The sequence below is a fragment of the Peromyscus californicus genome, unplaced genomic scaffold (assembly GCF_007827085.1).
Source record: "Peromyscus californicus insignis strain IS unplaced genomic scaffold, ASM782708v3 Scaffold_10__1_contigs__length_136768540, whole genome shotgun sequence".
In the NCBI taxonomy this organism is placed as follows: Eukaryota; Metazoa; Chordata; class Mammalia; order Rodentia; family Cricetidae; genus Peromyscus; species Peromyscus californicus.
This window is the reverse complement of record NW_026294391.1, coordinates 15773287-15794032: the sequence shown is the minus strand read 5'-3', so window position 1 is coordinate 15794032 and position 20746 is coordinate 15773287.

Here is a 20746-nt window from a genome sequence, read left to right as displayed (position 1 = left end):
AACTTCTCGGGAAGTATAGTTTCACCTGTGCAATAATGGTACAACTGTTATGGGGGTGACCAACAGCTCTCTGATTAGATTGGAAGCCTACTAATAGGAATTTATACCTGGTGCTGGAAACCGGGTCAAAGACACAAGGCTTAGGCTTAGGTCTTAGGTCTTACTTTTGTTATTGAAATTTTCATGGTGCCAATGTTGGTACCAGTGGACAAATGCATACTCCCAGCCTTAATCAGAGAAGCCTCTCTTTGCAATGAATTGTGGTGAATGCAGAGATGCATGGCTACTCAAGCTGTTGAGAAGCAGTGACTGAGTGCTTAGTCCTAAACAGGATATTTATACCACCACCTCTAAGGCTCAGGGAACTTCGGGAAAGATGGGATGGAAAGAATGTAAGAGCCAGAAAATAAAGATAAATGCTATGAAATCCTGACTTCTGGCACAGCAGAGCCAATGCACCTGTCACCCCACATCAGCTGTGACTGTCTGCACCAGGCCTACTAGGCTCAGCAGCAGTCCAACATGGATTGAACAGGGGAGCGAGCACAGGGCCTGCCTCCTGCTTGATGAAGTATTGACTACTGATGGATTCTGAGAATGAGACAATCATTGTCGTCACTTGTGTACCCACAGAAGGCTCCAATAGCTAGTTCCAAACCTGTGTTCATATAATTAAATTCAATGAATCTCAAAAAGAAACATGCATGTGCGCGCGCGTGCACACACACACACATGCACGCATGCGCGCGCGCGCGCGCGCGCGCGCGCGCGCACACACACACACACACACACACACACATATGGAGAGAAAGAAAGGAAGGAAGGACAGGAATATTGAAAAGGAATTGTAGGAAGGAGAGGGACATTGATAATGGTGAGAGAGAGATTGGAACCCTTGGGATAGTGATCAGAATGTCCTTTACACAGGTATGGAGCTGTCTTACAACAAATTCAATAAAAAGAGAAAACCCTTGTTTTGTGATCTTTGACTTTTAATTAGAACATTCATTGCCCCTTCGTACTAATTCAATTGCTGGTAAAGTCGTGTTTAAACCTCCCGGATAATTTTGTGGATTTTGTTTTGTCCCACCTGGTGTAGAGGACTAAATTGCAGCTGAGTGAAAGGTTAGCTCTCTTTGAATTTCCCGTAACTACTAAGTACCTCCAACAGCGAGGGGTTCAGGTTACACAGGTCCAGCAAACTTCCCCTTTTGGGTCTCCCTTTTGTCTCCCGCTTTTAATTCCTTGGTCCACGGTGGAAGCTTTTTTTTTTTTTTTTTGTTAATGTAATTCTCTCTGTCTTTTCAATATTGTGGCTAAGCTTTATTGGCAGATGAGCATATTTTCCTATGTAACTGGAGAAATAATATAATTTAGCCTGTCAAAGCTGGGCTCAAACTTATTGTTTTACTAAACCTTTCTTAAATAACCTTCTTTGCTCTGTCTCACGAGTAGAAAGCTACTGAAGGAACATGATACCACACAGGAAATTAAAACACTATTTTTAATACTTTAAATTATTATTAGAATTACTGATTGTTCAATTTAGATTTGTTGATTTTTTTTTTAAAAAGTACCGTAGGCCATTCAAAATCTGTCGTTTGTATATTTAGCCCCCGCATAATTTTCATACGTTGTAATTTTTAAAATTATCTTCATGGTTAGATTTCAGTACATTTCAATTAAGTACATTTTTCTACTTTGTCATTATTTTAACGAAATCTTAATTTGAAAATTAATTTAGATGATTGCTTACTCTCCTTACTCTCAGTCTTAAGCCACCCTCCTGGCTGAGCCCCTCCAGATGCTAGAACTACAGGGGTGCGTTATAACATCCAGTTTTCCCACCATTTTTCCTGTTTCAATTTATTTACACCTTTTTCCTAGCATCTTTTTCAATCCATACATCCTTATTGCGCTCATATTCTTGCTTAACACTTTGAGGGGAAATTTGAGAACCATAGTCCAAATGGGTGACGATTCATGAATTGAGGGTCAGAGATAAGATAGCCCAATATGAATTGAAACTATCTTTTATTATAAAGGACAGAGACACTTGCTCTGGCTTGCTAAAAATTGTACATGTCTTTCTGTTGGCTAGTTATCACTCTTCCAGTAATGTTACAATGAGTTTTTTTTTGTTTTTTTTTTTTTTTTTTTTTTTTTTTTGGTTTTTCGAGACAGGGTTTCTCTGTGTAGCTTTGCGCCTTTCCTGGAACTCACTTGGTAGCCCAGGCTGGCCTCGAACTCACAGAGATCCGCCTGGCTCTGCCTCCCGAGTGCTGGGATTAAAGGCGTGCGCCACCACCGCCCGGCCTACAATGAGTTTTTAATGTTACACATTCAGTCCAGCTGGATGTCTTCACTTATCAGTTCCTATTTTTACTTTTATTGTAGTTTTATTGTTGTCTATCATTGTAGAACTAATTTACTTCCAAATTTAGCAACTTAACATAAATATGCATTATCTCACTCAAAGCCAAGTGTCAACCATGTAGTTGCTGTTTCACCGGTGATTTGGTACAGCGATTTTCATGGTTTTTTTGTTGATTTAGAATGTAACTGTCACTCGTCCGCTGTCTGCAGGCATCACTGGGGCTGGAGGAGCTACTTCCAAGACAGCTTGCCCACACAGCTCCAGGCAGAGTCTTTGGTTACTCACTTTGAGTCACTCCGTAAAGGATAGTCAAACATAGGGAGAGGGGGAGACAAGCGAGGGAAAGAGGGAGAGAAGGAAAGGGAAAGGGAGGGAGATGCTAAATACTGTAATGCTAACACTTGGGAGACTAAGACAGGAAGATTGTTATGAGTTCAAGGCCAATGTGGGCTACATAGTCAGGGGTCCTGTCTCAAAAAAATAAAAATATCTTTCAAGGTATCCTTTGACCTTCATATATGCACATGCCCCCACCCCATAAATCAATAAATTTAAGACAAAAGGAGGGAAGGAGGTAAAGAGAAAGAGATCAAGGAAGGGAGAGAGAAAGAGACACAGACAGACAGAGACAGAGGAATCTGTATTGATTTCCAAAGTGGCTGAGCCAGTTTACACTCCCAGCAACAGTGTATGAGTTCCCCCTTTCCATATCCCACCAATATTTGTTGTCATTTGTTTTCCCGATAATAGTCATCTTGACCAGGGTGACATAGTTCATATCCACAACGGAGGTTTTTTTTGTTTGTTTGTTTTTAAGCCATAAGGAAAATGGTATCATTACATTTGCAGAAAAGTAAGTGGAACTGGATGTCATTATGTTAGATGAAATATATCAGAATCAGAAACACAAATATCACCTGTATTCTCTCATATGAAGAATCTAGATATGCATGCACGCTCCCGTGTGTGTGTGTGTGTGTGTGTGTGTGTGTGTGTGTGTGTGTGTGTGTGTGTGTGTACAGGCACGTGTATGTATCTAGGACATGAAAGTAAAAGGGGGACCACGAAAAGGAAGAAGCAGATATTAAGGGAGGGGAGAGGTAGGAGTCTCGAGAACACAGTGAATACCTCCTATGTGATATGGAAACGGCCGTGACCATATCTTGTCACATGAGCCACATTCTGTCACTTGCACAAGGGTTGTTTGTGTAGATTAAATGTAAATTTAGGGTTTTATATCTAGACATATAGCCTCTTCTTTTTTTCCTCAGGCCCCAAATATGAAACAAGGATCGGAGAATTTTCAGGCTTTCCATAAAGAATTCATCTTTAGTATGGCGGTGATGAAGATTTCAGAGAGCAGAGGTTTATTTCTCAGGGTTTTGCTGGGGAAAAAAATCCTTCATTTCTCACACCTCTGCTCTCATGGTTTTCTTCTCAGTCTCCAGTTAGACAACCCCCCTTTGTCTTTATTTCTTCATTTTTCTCCCAGGTGGCCCCTAAAGTTTCCTGGCTCTTATCTGTTAGTTATCAGCCTCCACTTCACCCCTAACACAGTAAGACTGTTATAAATAAATTACTGGCACCTCCCAATTTAAAAGGCTAAATCTGACCCTCCTGACCATTAACCATGTATCTAAAAGGTCATTATGCATTCTAGTGCTAAAAGACAGCACTCCGCAAGACTTGCTGGCTGACATTGTATACGCATGCACACTTCCCCATGGATGCATGGACAGTGTAAACCAATAAGTTAGTTGTTGCTAGGTGAGATGGGCACATGAATCTCATGTTATCTTATTATCAGACAACATCTGAACATGTTCTATATAATGTGTGTGTGTGTGTGTGTGTGTATGTGTGTGTGTGTGTGTGTAAACAACTAGCAGAAATGTAACAAACTGAAAAATACATATAACATGTTACCATTCCTTCTAGAAAGGTGGTAAGTTGAGTTAGACACGCAGAAATAGCATCTGACCAATGAGATACATTGTAAATGTGTCACTGATTGCAAATACATAAGTGCATCATAGTTTTATGCCAGCTGTCACAAGCAGGTGTTTCAACTCTGATCATTCATGCGGCATTTAAAATCCTCACCAGATCATTAATCAAGTTTGGTACAGAAATAGGTGGACACTAGGAAAATTTGTTTTCGCCATCGTCTTTCTCTCTTGATGTCAGTAACAATTGATAGGCCCTTATGAAGCATCAGGTGCATTTTAGTTATATTATCTAAATTAATCCTCACAATGTTCCTCTGAGATAATTATCATGTTTAACAAATGAGGAATATGAGACACAGGGAGATTAGTGATTGACTAAAGGTCAAACAGCTCAAGATGTGAATACATCTGCTTGTTCCATAGATTCTATTTTTACCACTAGATTATAATGCTCTCTGACATTTGGCATTCAGATTTAAAAAAAAAAAAAAAAGGAAAGGAGAGGAAAGAAAACAGCTCCAAATGGGAAGATTACATTTTATGTGGAGACTGGTATTTTCCATTACCAAGAGGCTCAGCTACATTTTCCCAGGGACATAACGTGAAGACAGTGCAAAGAGAAAATAGCTGGGTGACGAGTGGGTTTGCTAAGCAACAGTTTATTAAATCTCATGAAACCATGGTGATGGAACACTGCGGTCCCAGACATGCACTTACTTAACACCGAAGAGTACAGACACAGCTATTGGGAACATCTGGGAAGATAAAGCAAGAGTTCCACAGGCTTTGAAAACAGAAAGCATCATCAATATTGTTATTATCACAACACACGATGCCAAAAATCCAAGCAAATAAGCCTGCAGACACTTATAATTAAAAATGTCATTGTTATACATGGAAATGAGTTCTAATATATGTTTAATTTTTTCCCTGACAGTCTCTCCCTCCTTTACAAAGCAGATTTAATTAATTTTGATTTTTACTTTTAAAGGTATTATAATTTATTGATCACTTTGCATTTTAGCACATTTTAGCATTTGCAGGATGCTTTCCTGGTTTCATTTTTATTTATCATGGTTGTGTGTGTGTGTGTGTGTGTGTGTATGCATGCCACAACATAAAATTTATAAATATAATAAAACAGGAAATGAATTTAATAAGGGATGTGGTTGAGAATTTCACATATCTAATAGACTCACCCCTAGATGAAGAGCTATAGGCATTTAGCAACTGCTTAGAAAGGATGATTCATTCTTCTCCAGGGACAAGCCCCAGCATGTTGTCCAGTCACAAGTGGTCAGCCCTCAAAGTATATACGTATGAGAAACACTAAACGGATTCAGTGGTTATGTATGTATGTATGTATGTATATATATATATATATATATATATGTAACAATAATAATTAAAGAAGATGAGATCATGAATTTGAGAAGTTAAAGGTGGAAGGAGGAGGGTAAAAATGATTTTAAATACAATCCATGTATATGAAATTCTAAAACCTTTAAATAAAAAGTCTGATATTTGTTGTTTCTCTCTTATGTGTTAAATAAACATGTAGTTGGTAGAGAAGATCAAATTTGTTTCAACAGGGTCAAACACATTCAAATCACATCATAAAACTCATTTTATCTTCAAGACAGTAAACAAAATTTTAAAAAATTCTTTGCTCATATTCATCCCTCTACCTTGTCTCCCCTCAGATCTTCCCTCACCTTGCTACCCACCCAAGTTCATTATCTCTCTCTTTCTCCCTCCTTCCCTCCTTCTCTCCCTCCCATCAAGTCCAGTTTGTGCTGATTGACTGCTTCTGGGCATGGGGCATACGTATCCTGAAATGTGGTCGGTACAGAGGATGCCAGGCCTTTGAAGGAAACTGACCTTTCCTCTCCCAGCAACTCAATTTTTAAGAACTGTTAAAAAATATGAAGCTCATCCGGGTGGTGGTGGCGCACACCTTTAATCCCAGCACTCGGGAGGCAGAGGCAGGCGGATCTCTGTGAGTTCGAGGCCAGCCTGGTCTACAGCGCGAGATCCAGGAAAGGCGAAAAGCTACACAGAGAAACCCTGTCTCGAAAAACCAAAAAAAAAAAAAAATGAAGCTCTATTGGCAGTAATATAATGAGTTTATAGTTATGCTTTTATTTAGAATTGCTGCACAGAAATATAATTTGTCTCTTCAAACAAATAAAGAGAAACTTAACCATATTAAACTTTCAATTCCCTGAACACAACCTTTTTCTGTTTCACTGATTTTTTCCTTACTGTTTTTCTATTCTGTATATCATTTTTCACTCCCTGTTTTCATTTCTTCCCAGTCTCTTGAAATTAAAAGTTAATAACTTGCCATTTTCTTTGTTTTGGAATCCTGCTGGTTTTCTGCTTGAATTTGCTATAAGCACCACTCAAGCCGCATCCCACAAGCTTTGTGCAGAGTTCTTTCCTTTCAGCTTAGGAAGAACTCATTCATAGCTCTTCTGGTTTATGTCTGATCTGTATATATTCGGGATTGTGTTGTACATCTTGCATATACTTGTGAATCTCTTAAATGCCCTGGTTATCCATTTCTAATTTAATTGAATTTGGGCTTAAAGAAAGTCTTTTTCATGATTTCAGTCTTAAATTTATTGAGGTTTTCTTATGACCTAAAGTATGCTGAATCCTAGAAAATGTTCCATTACTCTGCATATGCTACAATTATGTGTGGATTGTTAAATATGTATCTAATGGCTCTAGATGAACAATGTAGATTGTTTATAATATTTCTCAAGTCTCTTAGGTCCATGTTGACTTCTATCTATATCCTATAACCATTTTCAGCTGGTAAACTTGTTTCGAATTATTATTGTACAGATGCACATGTCTCCATATCCTTATACCAGTCTTTGCTTCTGTGGACTATGGTACTGGCGTGCGTGCGTGCGTGCGTGCGTGCGTGCGTGTGTGTGTGTGTGTGTGTGTGTGTGTGTGTGTGTGTGACTGTCATACCTTTCTGTTAATTAAAACTTCCATCATTAGAAAAGCTTCTTCCCTGCTGGTCAGTGGTGGCACACACCTTTAATCCCAGCACTCGGGAGGCAGAGCCAGGCGGATCTCTGTGAGTTCGAGGCCAGCCTGGGCTACAGAGTGAGTTCCAGGAAAGGCGCAAAGCTACACAGGGAAACCCTGTCTCGAAAAAACCAAAAAAAAAAAAGCTTCTCTACCAGTTATTTTCATTTTCAAGTCTATCTGATATATTCCAGTTCTCTCTTTTTTGTTTTATTTATTTTAATGTATTCTTGGAGAATTTCATTCACCCACTCTGCTCTCTTATTCCCCTCTCACCTCCTAGCCTCCCTCTTCCAAATATGTCCCTCTCCAATTTCAGCATGTTAGGCTTTGATTTGTTTTGTTGGTTCCTCACTAAGCTTAAGCAGGTCTGCCCACAGGAGAATGACTGTGAAGTTAGCCACTGCACCAAGGAGACTTATCTACGCCACTGACTCCCCTCTCCAGCACCTATCAACTGTTGTTACGCTCGATTTTCATGTCAACTTGCTACAAATTAGAATCAGTTGAGCATGGATCCTTACTTGAAGAACTGTTGTGATTGTCTTGATTGCCATGGAAGACCCACCCTAATTGTGGATGACATCTTCTGGTATTTGCCCAGATAAAAAAGGCAGCAGGATGATTATTTGCATTAAGAGACTGCTTTGGTAAAGACAAGTGAATTATACCCAAGCCTAAAGTCAGTAAAATTATCACAGAAATAAGCTACAGTACATTGCACAGCCTCTGCTGGGCCCCTTGGCCCACAGGAGAGGCTGCACCTCTCCAGCAGAATCAGTGTTTCTAAGCCTTCTATGACTAAGGACCAGAGTCTCTTCCATAACCCTCCAGGTCTTCAGCACTAAATTGGGACAGATGAGGCACCTAGCCTTGTGGACTGAGCAACTGCTGGGTTTTGTCTTCTCCAGTGTGAGACAACCACTGTGGTACTTACTCCAACTTTTGAGACACCTGGCTTTAAGGGTCTAGCAACTACCAGGTTTTCAGCTCTTAGGTATGATTCTGCTGTTGCTATCATTTCAATGTAAGTTGGTTTAATAAATTCTTTTTTAAAATGTATATATTAGATAGATAGATAGATAGATAGATAGATAGATAGATAGATAGATAGATAGATAGATACTCATTCAATTGGTTCTGTTCCTCTAGAGAACCCTGACTAATATAACTGCCAATAGATGTCTGAGGAGAGGTCAGGCACTATTAACCCTCCCTCATCTATGGCTGAATGCTCAGGGTACTAGTTTTGAGCAGTGTGGAGGGGCTACCCACCACCCCCACATTTCCCCAGAGAGCTCTTGAGTAGGAGCAGCAGGAAATATTAGATAGAAGGATATAGAGGGGGAGAAAAAGACAGCAAATACAGGGTAGCCTCGAGAGGGCCTGGAACCTATTCCAACGGGGCCCCGACTGTCTCTGCCCTAAGAATGCTAAGGGGTGGAGCAAAAGACCTCCCCCCAGCATAGCCAAATGCAGACCATCACAGACACCTGGTATTCAGGCCCGTGGTCCAATCATCCTCTTTATGCGGACCTGCTGGGTAAAGCCACTAGGAACCCTGAAAATGGGCTCCCACAGTGCAGCTGTGACTTTATGAGTGCAACAACCCTGCTTGCCTAGAAGACATCATTTCATAGCCATCATTCCCATCACCTGGCTCCTACATTCTTTCTCTCCCTTCTTTTGTGATGCTCCTGGATCCATGGAGGGGATGTATAGATGTCTCATTTAGGACAGAACACTGACTAGTCTTTATTCTCAACACCTTAAGCTGCTGTGAGTCTATTAACTGCCGTTCACTGCAAAGAGAAGGTTCTCTGACCAAGGTGGCAAGCAGTACTAGTCTGTGGATATATATAAACAAAAATATTTAGGGGAGTTTGACAACACGTCTATTTAGTAAAACAAAAGTAGTAGGTTCACCCGTAGGCCCATGCCCTTCTTAGAAATGGACCTTTGACTGGGTTCACAGGACTAGACATGAACTTCCTTTTGTGGAATGGGCCTCAGATCCAAGCAAAGCAATTGACTACTTCTGTAACAGCCCTTCCATTATCACACATATGAGCACATCTTGCCTTGAGGACAGTAATATAGTGTATGGGGTTCACAGCTGGGGAGGACTGCTTATGACTCTCTCCCAGTTGTCATTGTAGCACTTTCTCATACAGCTAAGCGGGGAAGCCTCTAGCTCAGTTCATGGTTTCTCTGTGTCCTGCAAGCAGTTTGTGGTGTCTTAGGCTGTAGGGTCTTACCATCCAGTTCTGGTGGGCAAATAAGATCACTGGCAATAACATAACTCCAGTTCTCTTTTAGGTACTGCCTCAAAGTATACCCTTTTCAATCTTTCCTTTGAACACATTTACGTCATTGCATCTACTGTCTTCTGTAGGGACCATAAAGTTTGTTTGTTTGTGACAGGGTCTCACTGTGTAGTCTTGGCTGTCCTGGAACTCACTCTGTAGACCAGGCTGGCCTGGAACTCAGAGAGATCCTTCAGCCTCTGCCTCCTGAGTGCTGGGATTAAGGGAATGGGCTACCACACCTGGCAAAGGTGACCATTTCCAAGTCTTTTCTGCCCTCATCTTTTGGTTGGAACGGTTAATTCAATTTACATTTGTAAATACTGTTAGCATTTACATCTGGTATTTTATTTGCTTCCTCTATTTCTTATGTTCTTTTTTAAAATTGATTCTTTGTGGATTTCACATCATGCATTCTGGCCCACTTATCTCTCCTTCTCCTCACATCTACCCTCTGCCCTTGCAACCTCCCCCCACAAATCAAAACCAAATTTATTAGAAAAAGCGAAACCAAACCAAAGAAACAAAACAAAACAGAAAACAAACAAGCAAACAAAAACAAAGAAGACTCTTGTCATGGAAGCTGTAGTGGGGCCCGTTGAGTCACACGGTTTACCCTTTAGTCCATTCATCCTTACTTCCAAGTGTTCACTGCCTTGAGACATTGGTCTGGTCTGAGGCCTCTGGCTTCTGCTACACCACCGGCAATGGGCTCTCACTGGGGCTCCTCTTGGATATCCTGTTGTCTTGTGTCATGGAGATCCTGCTGTTTTGGATCTGTGCGTTTGTCCCCTGTACATGCTCCAAAAGTTCATAGATTCAGTGGATGCTGGGGTGGGCCAATTCATAGCGCTGGTTCTGGGCCTGGGTGGTAGCTGGGCTGGTCAACTCGCTCGCTTCCCCTTATCATCACTACCAGGGTGAGCTCTCCAGCACTGCCTCATCTAGCCCCCCAAAGGCAGCCTGCAGCAAGGAGCGGAAGCAGTTCTCTTGCTCTGGGACCCTCTGATCTAGGTCCCCCTCAATCACATCACCAAGGCCAGCTCTACCGTTTTGTCCAGGCAAGTGCAGGGTTTTGTTGCTGTTTGCTGTAGGAGGAATACGAGGGGTGGCGGGTTCAGCTCTCCTACTCTCATACTCTCAGGGCTGACTCACCTGCGGCCCCCCATCCCCACCCGGACAACAAAGTCAGCTCTAATGTGCTTCCCAGGTGAGGTGCACGCCTACAGTGAAGGGTCAGGCCATCTTTCCCAAGTGCGGGAAGCTCTCCCCCGAGGGATAGGGCCAGCTCACCTGCTATATTATCCAGCAAGGGGCAGTGCCATCCATCCCATGGCCTGTGAAGGGTGGGGCCGGCTCAGCACAAAATAGTTCCATTGACCCCCATGGTAACACAGACAACATCACAGACCCCAGCTGAAGCAGGATCATGGACCCAGACATGGCCCTTGGTAGCAGCTTGGGCCCAGATGCCGCCACGGTCCTGTGGCAGCACAGGCCACCCAGATCAGCACACCCCAGCAATAGAATGGCCTCCAGGCACCAACGTGTACCCAGGTGGCTAACCAGACCCCGGGCGTCTGAAGACCCCTGGTGGCAACTGGAGCATGTACACCACCCCAGACACCAGCCTCCACAAGGCCACGGACCCAGACATGGCCCTGTGCAGCAGTCCTGGCCCAGACAACACCTTGGCCCTGGGTGACAGCTCAGGCCACTCAGATCAGGATGTCCCTGGTGGCAGCATGGCCCTCGGACACCCTCATGGCCACAGGTGGCAGCCCAGACCCTGGGCATCTATGTGGCCGTTGGTGGCAAAGTAGGCCATGGACATCAATACAGAGCCTGGCTGTGGTGGGACCACAAACCCAGACATGTTCCTAGGGAGTCTGGTTGTCACCTTGATCCCAGATGGCAGCATGGGTCCCCACAGTAGCATGACCTGTTGGAGCCTATTTTTAGGTTTCCTAGTGGCTTTACCCAGCAGGTCTACATAAAGAGGATGATTATACCATGGGCCTGAGCGCAGGTGTCTGAGATGGTCTGCACTTGGCTGTGCTGGGGGGAGGTCTTTTGCCCCACCCCTTGGCATTCCTTTAAATACCCTAGTGCAGAGACAGTCAGGGCCAATGGATTAGGATCCAGGTCCTCTCGAGGCTATCCTGCATTTTTTATCTTTTTCTCTCCCCTCTATGCTTCTAACTAATATTTCCTGTTGTTTCTACTCAAGAGTACTGTGGGGAAATGTGGGGGTGAGGGATGCCCCCCCACACAATGACCCTTGGACACCAGCATGGCCCCAGGTGGCAGCCTAGACCTCTGGCATTAGCACGACCTTCTATGGTCTCAGGAGCCACAGACATCAACACAGACCCTGGCTGCAGCAAGGGCCCAGACCCAGACATGTCTCTTGCTGGTAGCCCCAGTCTGGACAATACCATGGCCCCAGTTGACAGCCCTGGATGCCCAGATAGGCCTGGCCCCAGCAGCAGCACAGCCTTCGGACACCAACATAGTCACATGTCTCAGCCCAGACCCTGGGCATCCACGTGCGCCCCGCAGCAACATGCGTCAGAGATATCAACACAGACCCCGGCTGCAGCAGGACCACAGACCCAGACATGGTTCTCGGCAGCGGCCCCACCATGGTTCTCAGGTGGCTGTTTAGCCCATACAGATTGGCATGGCTCCCATGGCAGAGCAGCCCTCAGACACCAACGTGGCCTCAGGTGGCAGCCCAGACCACAGGCTCCTCCTGCACAGCTCCCCGCAGTGACAGGAGCCACAGACATCAACACAGGCCCCCTTGGCTGCTCCAGGGCCCAGGACCAAGACCTGGCCCTTGGTCATAGCCCAGGCCCAGATATCTCCCTGGACTCGGGTGGCCAGCTGGCCCTTCCCATCAGCCTGTTCCTCACCACTCTCACATCTCCAGATCTGTCTCTGTCCCCAGCCCACAAACCATTCTGCCTCTCCCTCTCTTCCACCTCCCCTCCCTGTACTCTCTCACCACAATGGTGCCTAACCACCACATGCCAGGGCTCTTGGTTAGGTCACAGGTGGCACTTGCCCAGCCAAAAGGAATGGCATGTAACTGTGGCCTTTTCTCTCTCCCGTGCCCGGGCCTAGAGACCTTGAGCAGTACTTGGTATGATGGTACCTGATCACCCAGTGCAAGGGGCACCGGGTGCGATCATGGTTGATTGAGATTCCCCCACCCCCAGAACAAAAAGTCTGGGGGAGCATCATCTGTGTCCTCCGCCATTCAGTTTCTTATATTCTTAGTCTCCCTTACTAGTCCATGATTACCTTCTTTTCTACTAGGCAGCACATATAGTTACAAGTATTTTGCTTTCTCTTTGTGGTATATTATTGGATAGCTACCTTGGTGATTCCACTAGTGGTTACTACTGACATCTGTAAACAATCTAATTTGGATTAGTGTTAACTTAATTTCAATGATATGCATAGATTTTTGCCCTTTTACAGCTTTATTTTCTCCTCCTTTTTAAACACAGTTGTACAGTTTACATCTTTTTGCATTGGAGTGCCATCAGCATAGTTTCACGGTTATTGCTTCCTCAGACTGCCTTTTAAATTAGAAGAAAACATTGACAACAAAATGCTGCCTTTTATATTTGTGTGTGAACCTTTATCGCTACTTAATGTCTAACCATTTGAAATTAGTAATAAATGTCTAGTTGTTTCATTTTAACGTAAAAGGCTCCCTCTCATATTTATTTGTAATAAATGATGTTTTATGTTGCTAAAACAATCCTTTTGCATCAGCCTCTCAAGTAGCTCTACAAGCCCGTATTGCCCCACCCAGCCCCTTCTGTAGTTTTTGTAGAAAAGATTTGCTAGTGACACATTGCCTTAATCATCAGATAGTATCTTGTTTATTCCTGCAGTTTTGAAGGATATGTTTTCCAGGCGTGTATTTTTAGCCCCTTTCTTTCGTCATTTTGAACATGTTATTCACAAGCAATCCGGTTTCCATGGTTTCTAATAAGTTTGCTATACCTTGAATATGATGAGTCATTTCTCTAGCTGCTTTCAGATTTTTCTTTCCCCTTGCCTTCTTAATCTTTGTAAATTACATTTCTTTATTTAGTGTGTGTGATGTATGTGTGTGGGTGTGGGCATGCGTATGTCGCAGCAAGCATGCGGAAATCAGAGGGCAACTTGTGGGAGTCGCTTTTCTTCTTGCACCACTTGGGCTCCGGAGACTCAGAGATTAGGTTTGCGGATAAGCACCCTCACCAGCTGAATCATCTTGCTGGGTCCTTCATTTTTATTTCTATTTACATTCGTTAACTGTTCATACTGAGGCGCTCCAGTGTGATTTTTCACAGGTGCACAGAACACACACTGATCAAATCCAACTGCCTTTGAAAACCTTCACCCATACACCATTCTCAGTCTTTATCTTTAGAACAGTTTCATTATGATGCTTCAAGCTTTGTATTTGTATGCTCACTCTAAGTGGAGTTGGTTGAGTTTCTGGGATGTCCAGATCTATACTTTTGGTTTTTTTTTTTTAATCACATTTCTAATTTTTGGTTCTCATTTCTTCAAATATTCTTCCTGCTTACCTCTACTTTTTATTAGATTGTTACTATGCATGTTATTCTTTCCTTGTCTGATAAACACTGCTCTCTTTATTCTTTTCTCTTTCCATTCCTCATACTATATAGTATCAATGACCCGATCAGTACCTTGCTGATGAGTCCTTTGTTGTTGCTTCTACTATTTAATTCTGCTTCTATGCACCTTTGTGAAACTGTTCATCAATTGTACTACTTGACATTAGAATTTCAGCCTATATATACATATATACAAACATATATGCATGTATGTATTCTTTGAGAACTTCATACATGGATACAATGTATTTTGAGCCTATCCACTCCCATTTCCCTCTACTTCCTCCCAGACCCCTTCACCACCTCCATCTCCCACCTTCTTGTCCTCTCATTTAAAAATTTGACAGTGCTCTAAGTCCAGGGAGTGTTGCTTGTATGCACATAGGTGTGGGGCCATCCCCTGGAGTGTGGTTAACCTACCAGGAAAATGCTTCCTTTCCCAGCCACCAGCAGCTGCCAATAGCTCCTCACTAGGGGCGGGACCTTATCAGTTCCTCCCTACACGTTCTGGCTTGGTCTTGTGCAGGTCTTATGGAGAATCTTTGATTATATCATCTTTTGTAGCACACAATGGAATAAAAGTTATACATGTAATTAATAATTAGTATTCTGACCTTACAATATCATATAGAATTAACTGAATAGACTCAATATAATTATAAGCATATATAACAGTAGAGGAGGAAATAAAAAGAGATGACCTGAGAAAAATAGCACCAGAAAATATTCATCATAAATCCTGGATTTGAATGTGGGGGGATATGGTCACAAGTCAAAGAGTGTAGGTGAACTATAAGAACTAAAAAATAGAAGGAAAAGGGTTCCTTCCACCTAGAACGAATATTTCTCTGCTGACAAACTGACTTTAGTGAACTGATTCTCATTTCTGATTTATGACTTCTAGAACTGTAAAATATTAAATTTCTGCTGTCTTAAGCCACAAAGTCTATAGCAATTTATTGCATCACCAATAAGCAATTGATATATCAAGTCAATATGCAAATAATACATTGCATTTTTGTGTGTCAGCAACTAATAATCCAGAAGTTAAAAATAAAAATAGCATTCACAATATCATTATAAATAGAAATATTTTAGTATAAATTTGATGAGATATAGGATCTGGGAATTAGTAATTATTTTTATCTTTATACTAACTTAAAACTTTAATGAATAAAGAACGCTCTCAAAATCACAGGATTGGATAGGCTAGGTCCACATTACATGCGACAAAGTTGAGCATGACAGTAGTTTAACATGATGTGACAAATATATTAGTCTTTTTTGTTGTTGTACAAAGCTATTTATGTAGCTGATGTGCAAGAAGAAAAATGTGATTGATAGGCAACACTTCATCGATCATCTTTGACCAGTTATTTAAAAGAGGCACTTGAAGAAACTAGTAGATGTCTTTAGCATATAGTTCATTTAAAGTATTTATATGTGCACTGCTGAAACAGTTCAACTCTCTTGCACTCCAAATAAAGTCTTTGTGCAAGCATCAGAGTTGCTGGTCACTCCACAAGACTGCTGAACTCAGAATCGAAGTTCTGAATTCATGTATTAAGTAGGAAAAAAAAAACCAAAATACCAGTTACTGAAAAATTCATGTAGGCATACGTGGTAGTTCACTCTAAGCATTTCTTCTAAGTCCTTCACATTCATGACTAAAGCTCATCTACATTAGTAAAATTCTATCATTCAGGAATCAATGACTATATTTCAGAGAAAAGAAACCATTCATTTCAGTAATGGTATCACTGCTACATTCTAAAAAAGAGAACAGATTCAGAACTAGCAGAGCCAGTATCCATAGATACATGAAGAAAAGAACTATTTAAGGAAAAAAAGTGTGCCTTACCTGAACAGCAGGAATTATGTAAGTAAAACACCATATTGACCCACACCAACACAATCCATGAGATTAGCCACGCCCAAAGTCTGTCTCAATAAAGTTCTATGCAGTCGGAATAAATAAATTAACTAAGGAATAAATATTCCATTTGCAAGGTTTTTATAATAAAGCTTAAAGTTTATTTAAAATATTTTTTTTTGTTTTCGAGACGTGGTTTCTCTGTGTAGCTTTGCGCCTTTCCTGGAACTCGTTCTGGAGACCAGGCTGGCCTTGAACTCACGCCTGGCTCTGCCTCCCGAGTGCTGGGATTAAAGGCGTACGCCACCACCGCCCGGCTAAAATAATTTTTAAAAATCCATGATAAGGGTTTAAATCTGAGAAGTGTGTCCATTAGATTCAAACCTGTATTTGTGAACTTACGTTGCACCTGCTTGTACCAATAATGACAAATAAAACACACTTTTACATACACTCACACACACAAATAACTGTTAAATATTGAGCATGGCTTGCTTTCCTGATGCTAACCCAAAAAGAAACTAACAACATTCCATCTATTTCAAACATGTTGGCAGCAAACATTTGGTGAACATGAGGAACATTTGAGGAACAATGAACAAGCCATGGTGTCACGGTGGTGGGACAGATATGAAAAGAACCCTCTGAGATGCAAATGCACAGTCATCTTTTTCTGTGAGACTATCTCAACTGCGAATTGACACCAACAATATATGTTATTTTATGTAGCTTTATCTATATGTATTTCCACAAGTTCATTGGTACCTGCAAACTTTTTGATTTTTTTTTTTACTTTTTTGAGAATTTTGTAGATGAGTACTATATCTACATAATTTTCACCCTTCTCTTTCTGGCCCCCAGATCCTTCTGTGTCCCCCCTTTCAAATTCATGACCTCTTCCCCTTTATTGTTTTTACACACACACACACACACACACATGCACACACATGAACACACACATGTGTATATATAAATATATAAACACAAGCTGCTCAGTCCGTTTAGTGTTCCTCATACGTTATATGTATTTAGAGCTTAGTATATGTACTTACTATTGGATAACCTATCTGAAGGCTTGTCCCTGAATAAAACTCATTCTCCCTTTCTCAGTAGCCATTTATTGGCTGTAACTCTCCATATCGGGATGGAACCTTGTGAAACTCCCCCATCCAAGCTGGCATGTCAACTGGCATTGTCCTTATGCAAGACTTGCTTAGACAGCCATCTTGTTGAGATTTCCTGGGTGCAGCTTCCCTGTCATGTCTAGAAGACGTCATCTCACAGCAGATGTCCTGACCCTCTGGCTCCTGTAAGTTTCCCACCTCCTCTTCCACAGTGTTCTTGCGGCCTTTGGTGGCAGTCTGGGCTATGCACCCCATGCTTAATTATCCTCTGCATTTTGCCCAGTTGTGGTTTTCAACAACAGCCTCCATCTGCTGCAAAGAGAAGCTTCTTTGATGAGGGGTGAGAACTGCACTTATCTGTGGGTATAACTTCTTAACTAAAAAGAAAAACTGTATCGGATAAATGTGCATACTTTTTATAGGCCACTGATAAAATGAGAGCAACTTGTTTACCTATGATACTGAGATTTTCATAGTGAAAGGTTGTTTGTGATCACATTTAAGTTTTACCCCCCAAAAATGTAGAAGTGGTTAATGAGATTTTTCACTATACAGAAATGGAAGTGAATAAAAGGTGGCTATCATTTTTCTCAGTCATAAAAACATGTTAAAATACTGGCCTGTATAATACAAATAATATATACATTACTATATATCACAATATAATTGTATTTTCAAACTGAGAGAAGAATAATCTCATTTGAAAATACTTTAAAATGAGGGAAAAAGAGGATTATAGTAAAACAGAAATTGTTAAGCCATTTCTTCAAAACTGTTTAAAGATCTTTGAGGATAAGATAAGGAACCTACCAAAGACAAATAAAGCCACTACTTAAAGTAGTAATGGAAGATTTTAATTAGAAATATACTACTGCAACAGGAGAAAGGGACCATCCTTAACTGAAGATAACTTTGCTTTGTATGAAAGTGACAAGAAAGGATTTGGGAGGGGACAGTGATCTAGACCAGAGTCAGAAAAATGCAGTTACTACAGCAGAAAGAGGAGTCTAGACCCTGTGACACTCATCTGGATTTGATGACTTCCATGCACACACTCAAGTGACACTCCCCTCCTCCCCCAGAGCAGGATTCAGAGGCTATAGGTATCTTCAAGCATTAGGTAAAACAAACAGCAAGTACTTTTTGGCAGATGGGAGTTTTCTCAGAAAGGCTCTTTGATCAGGTGTGGGGGTGGGAGTCTGGGGAAACTGTAACATCATCCTCTGGATGTGGCCTTGAGTCGTTAGAAAATATGTCAGCTTTTATTCGAGTCTTTAGGGGCCAAGGTTGAGACACACTGAAGAAGTATCTGAGGAGTCTAGCTAGAAACCACTCAAGGAGCTAATCATTGTTCAGGCCAGGAAAGAGGGAATTGACATGAGTTCAGTCTCACACACAGACTGCAGCAAAAGCTCCCCTTTCTAAAAGCATGGCCTCTATTCAGAAATAAGATTGCTTTAAAAAAAAAAGAAAGAAAGAAATACCAGAAAAATGTAACCAAGCTAAAAGGGACGTTCTGAACTGCATTACCTAACTGTGAGTTATCTGGAATACAACTTCAGTTTCACAATTTGAAATAATTTCTGAATTTAAATCCCTTCTCTCTGAGGAACAGAAATTTAAAATGTGAATGACATCAAATGTGTTTCAGAGAATTACAAATTACACAATCTTAGATGCAAAGAGGCTGTATGAGGAATTTATAGATTCAAATGACTAGATTGACGGCTAAGAAAAGACTATGGAAGACACAGTAGACTGACATTTTTGAAAACCCAGAAAGTAATTCTTACAATCTAAAATTGCTAACTAGTAAGAAAATTACATGTCTTTTTAAATTTTTGTTAGTTCTTGAGAATTTCATACAATGTGTTTGATAATATTCAACCCCCCCAACTCCTCCTAGACATACTCCCCTTACTTATTCACATAATTTTTGTCCCTTTTCTAAATTCATCAAGTCCAATATATGCTGTTCATATAATCTTGCACATGTTGCCTTCACTGGAGTGTGGTCAGCCTGCCAGGGGCTACATTCTGAAAACTAACTTTTCCCTTCCCAGCTATTGTCAATAGCTAGGATGGGACTTCATGACAGTAATGGGTTTCCATACGACTTTTTAACAAGGTCTTTAGTGTTATCCTTCCCCATATTGCCTCCCGCATGCTGCTCTCCCATATCCCAACCCAATTTAACCCATTGTTGTGAGGGATGGAATGAGAAATCTCCTCCATAGGCTCAGATAAATGAGGACTTGGTCCTCAGTTGGGGGCACAAGAGGTTACAATTAAGAGATAGCCTTGAGTTGCAGAAGAGAATTTAGAGTTTGGACTTTTAAACAGTGTTGAGACTGAAAGACTATGGGGACTTTTGAAGTTGGACTAAATGTATTTTGCATTACAATTGGCCATGACTGTATGGGAGCCAGGGTGTGGGTTGTTTGTTTTCCTGATGTTGAGTTTTTTTTTTCTTAGTTCTTTGTATACTCTTGATACTAACCCTTAGCCAGTAAAGGTCTGTTGTTGTTGTTGTTGTTGTTTTCCATTCTGTAGGCTGCCTCTTTACTCAAATGATAGTGTCCTTTGCTGTACAGAGATTTTAGTTTCAAGAGGTCCCCTTTAGTAATTGTTGGTCTTAATGCACACAATTGGGATCCTCTTCAGAAAGTTCTTTTCTGTACCAATGAATTCAAGCACAGTCTCTCCCTTTCTTTTTCTTATATTCAGATACCAGGTCTTAGGTTGAGTTTCTTTTATTTGGGTGGTCTAATGATTTTATTGGGATTACTTACAAGATCATGGGCCACTGGTCTCCAGAATGTCCATGGCAGCATCAGCGACAATGAATACAGGTTGAGCCCTGGAGTGCCTCGCACAAGAGGCAGCACCACTGAAGAGCTTTCAGCTCCAAAGCAGTTGTGTGTCTCTTATACAACCTTGGGGAGGCCGATAGTGAAGCATAGCTTTCTGAGTTTCTTGGGTCTTAAAAGTACTGTATTATATTTTTCCATAATCTGATGTGTTTCATCAGTTTACTGGAGCTACATAACCTTGCCTGAATCTACTTAGCCTCACTCTTCCTCTAGAGGGGAATATTTCAATTCTGTTGAGGTTCTTGATCTATTTGGAAGCAAGATTTTTTTTTCAGAGTGAGAGAGAAACAGCCATGTCATTGTTCTACATGTAGTCATTTCCATTTCATTTCTTCTCCTCTTCATAAAAAGTCAGGTGGCTGTAGGAGCGGATCCTCATGTATAGGTCCTCAAGTCTATTCTAGTGATCAACGATTCTGTTTTTGGTTCTGTTTATGTCAGTATCATTCAGTGGTGTAATCTGAACTCTGGGATGGTGATACCTCCAGTAATTTTATGTCATCATTATTCAAGATTGCTTTAGATATCCTTGATCTTTTATATTTCTGTA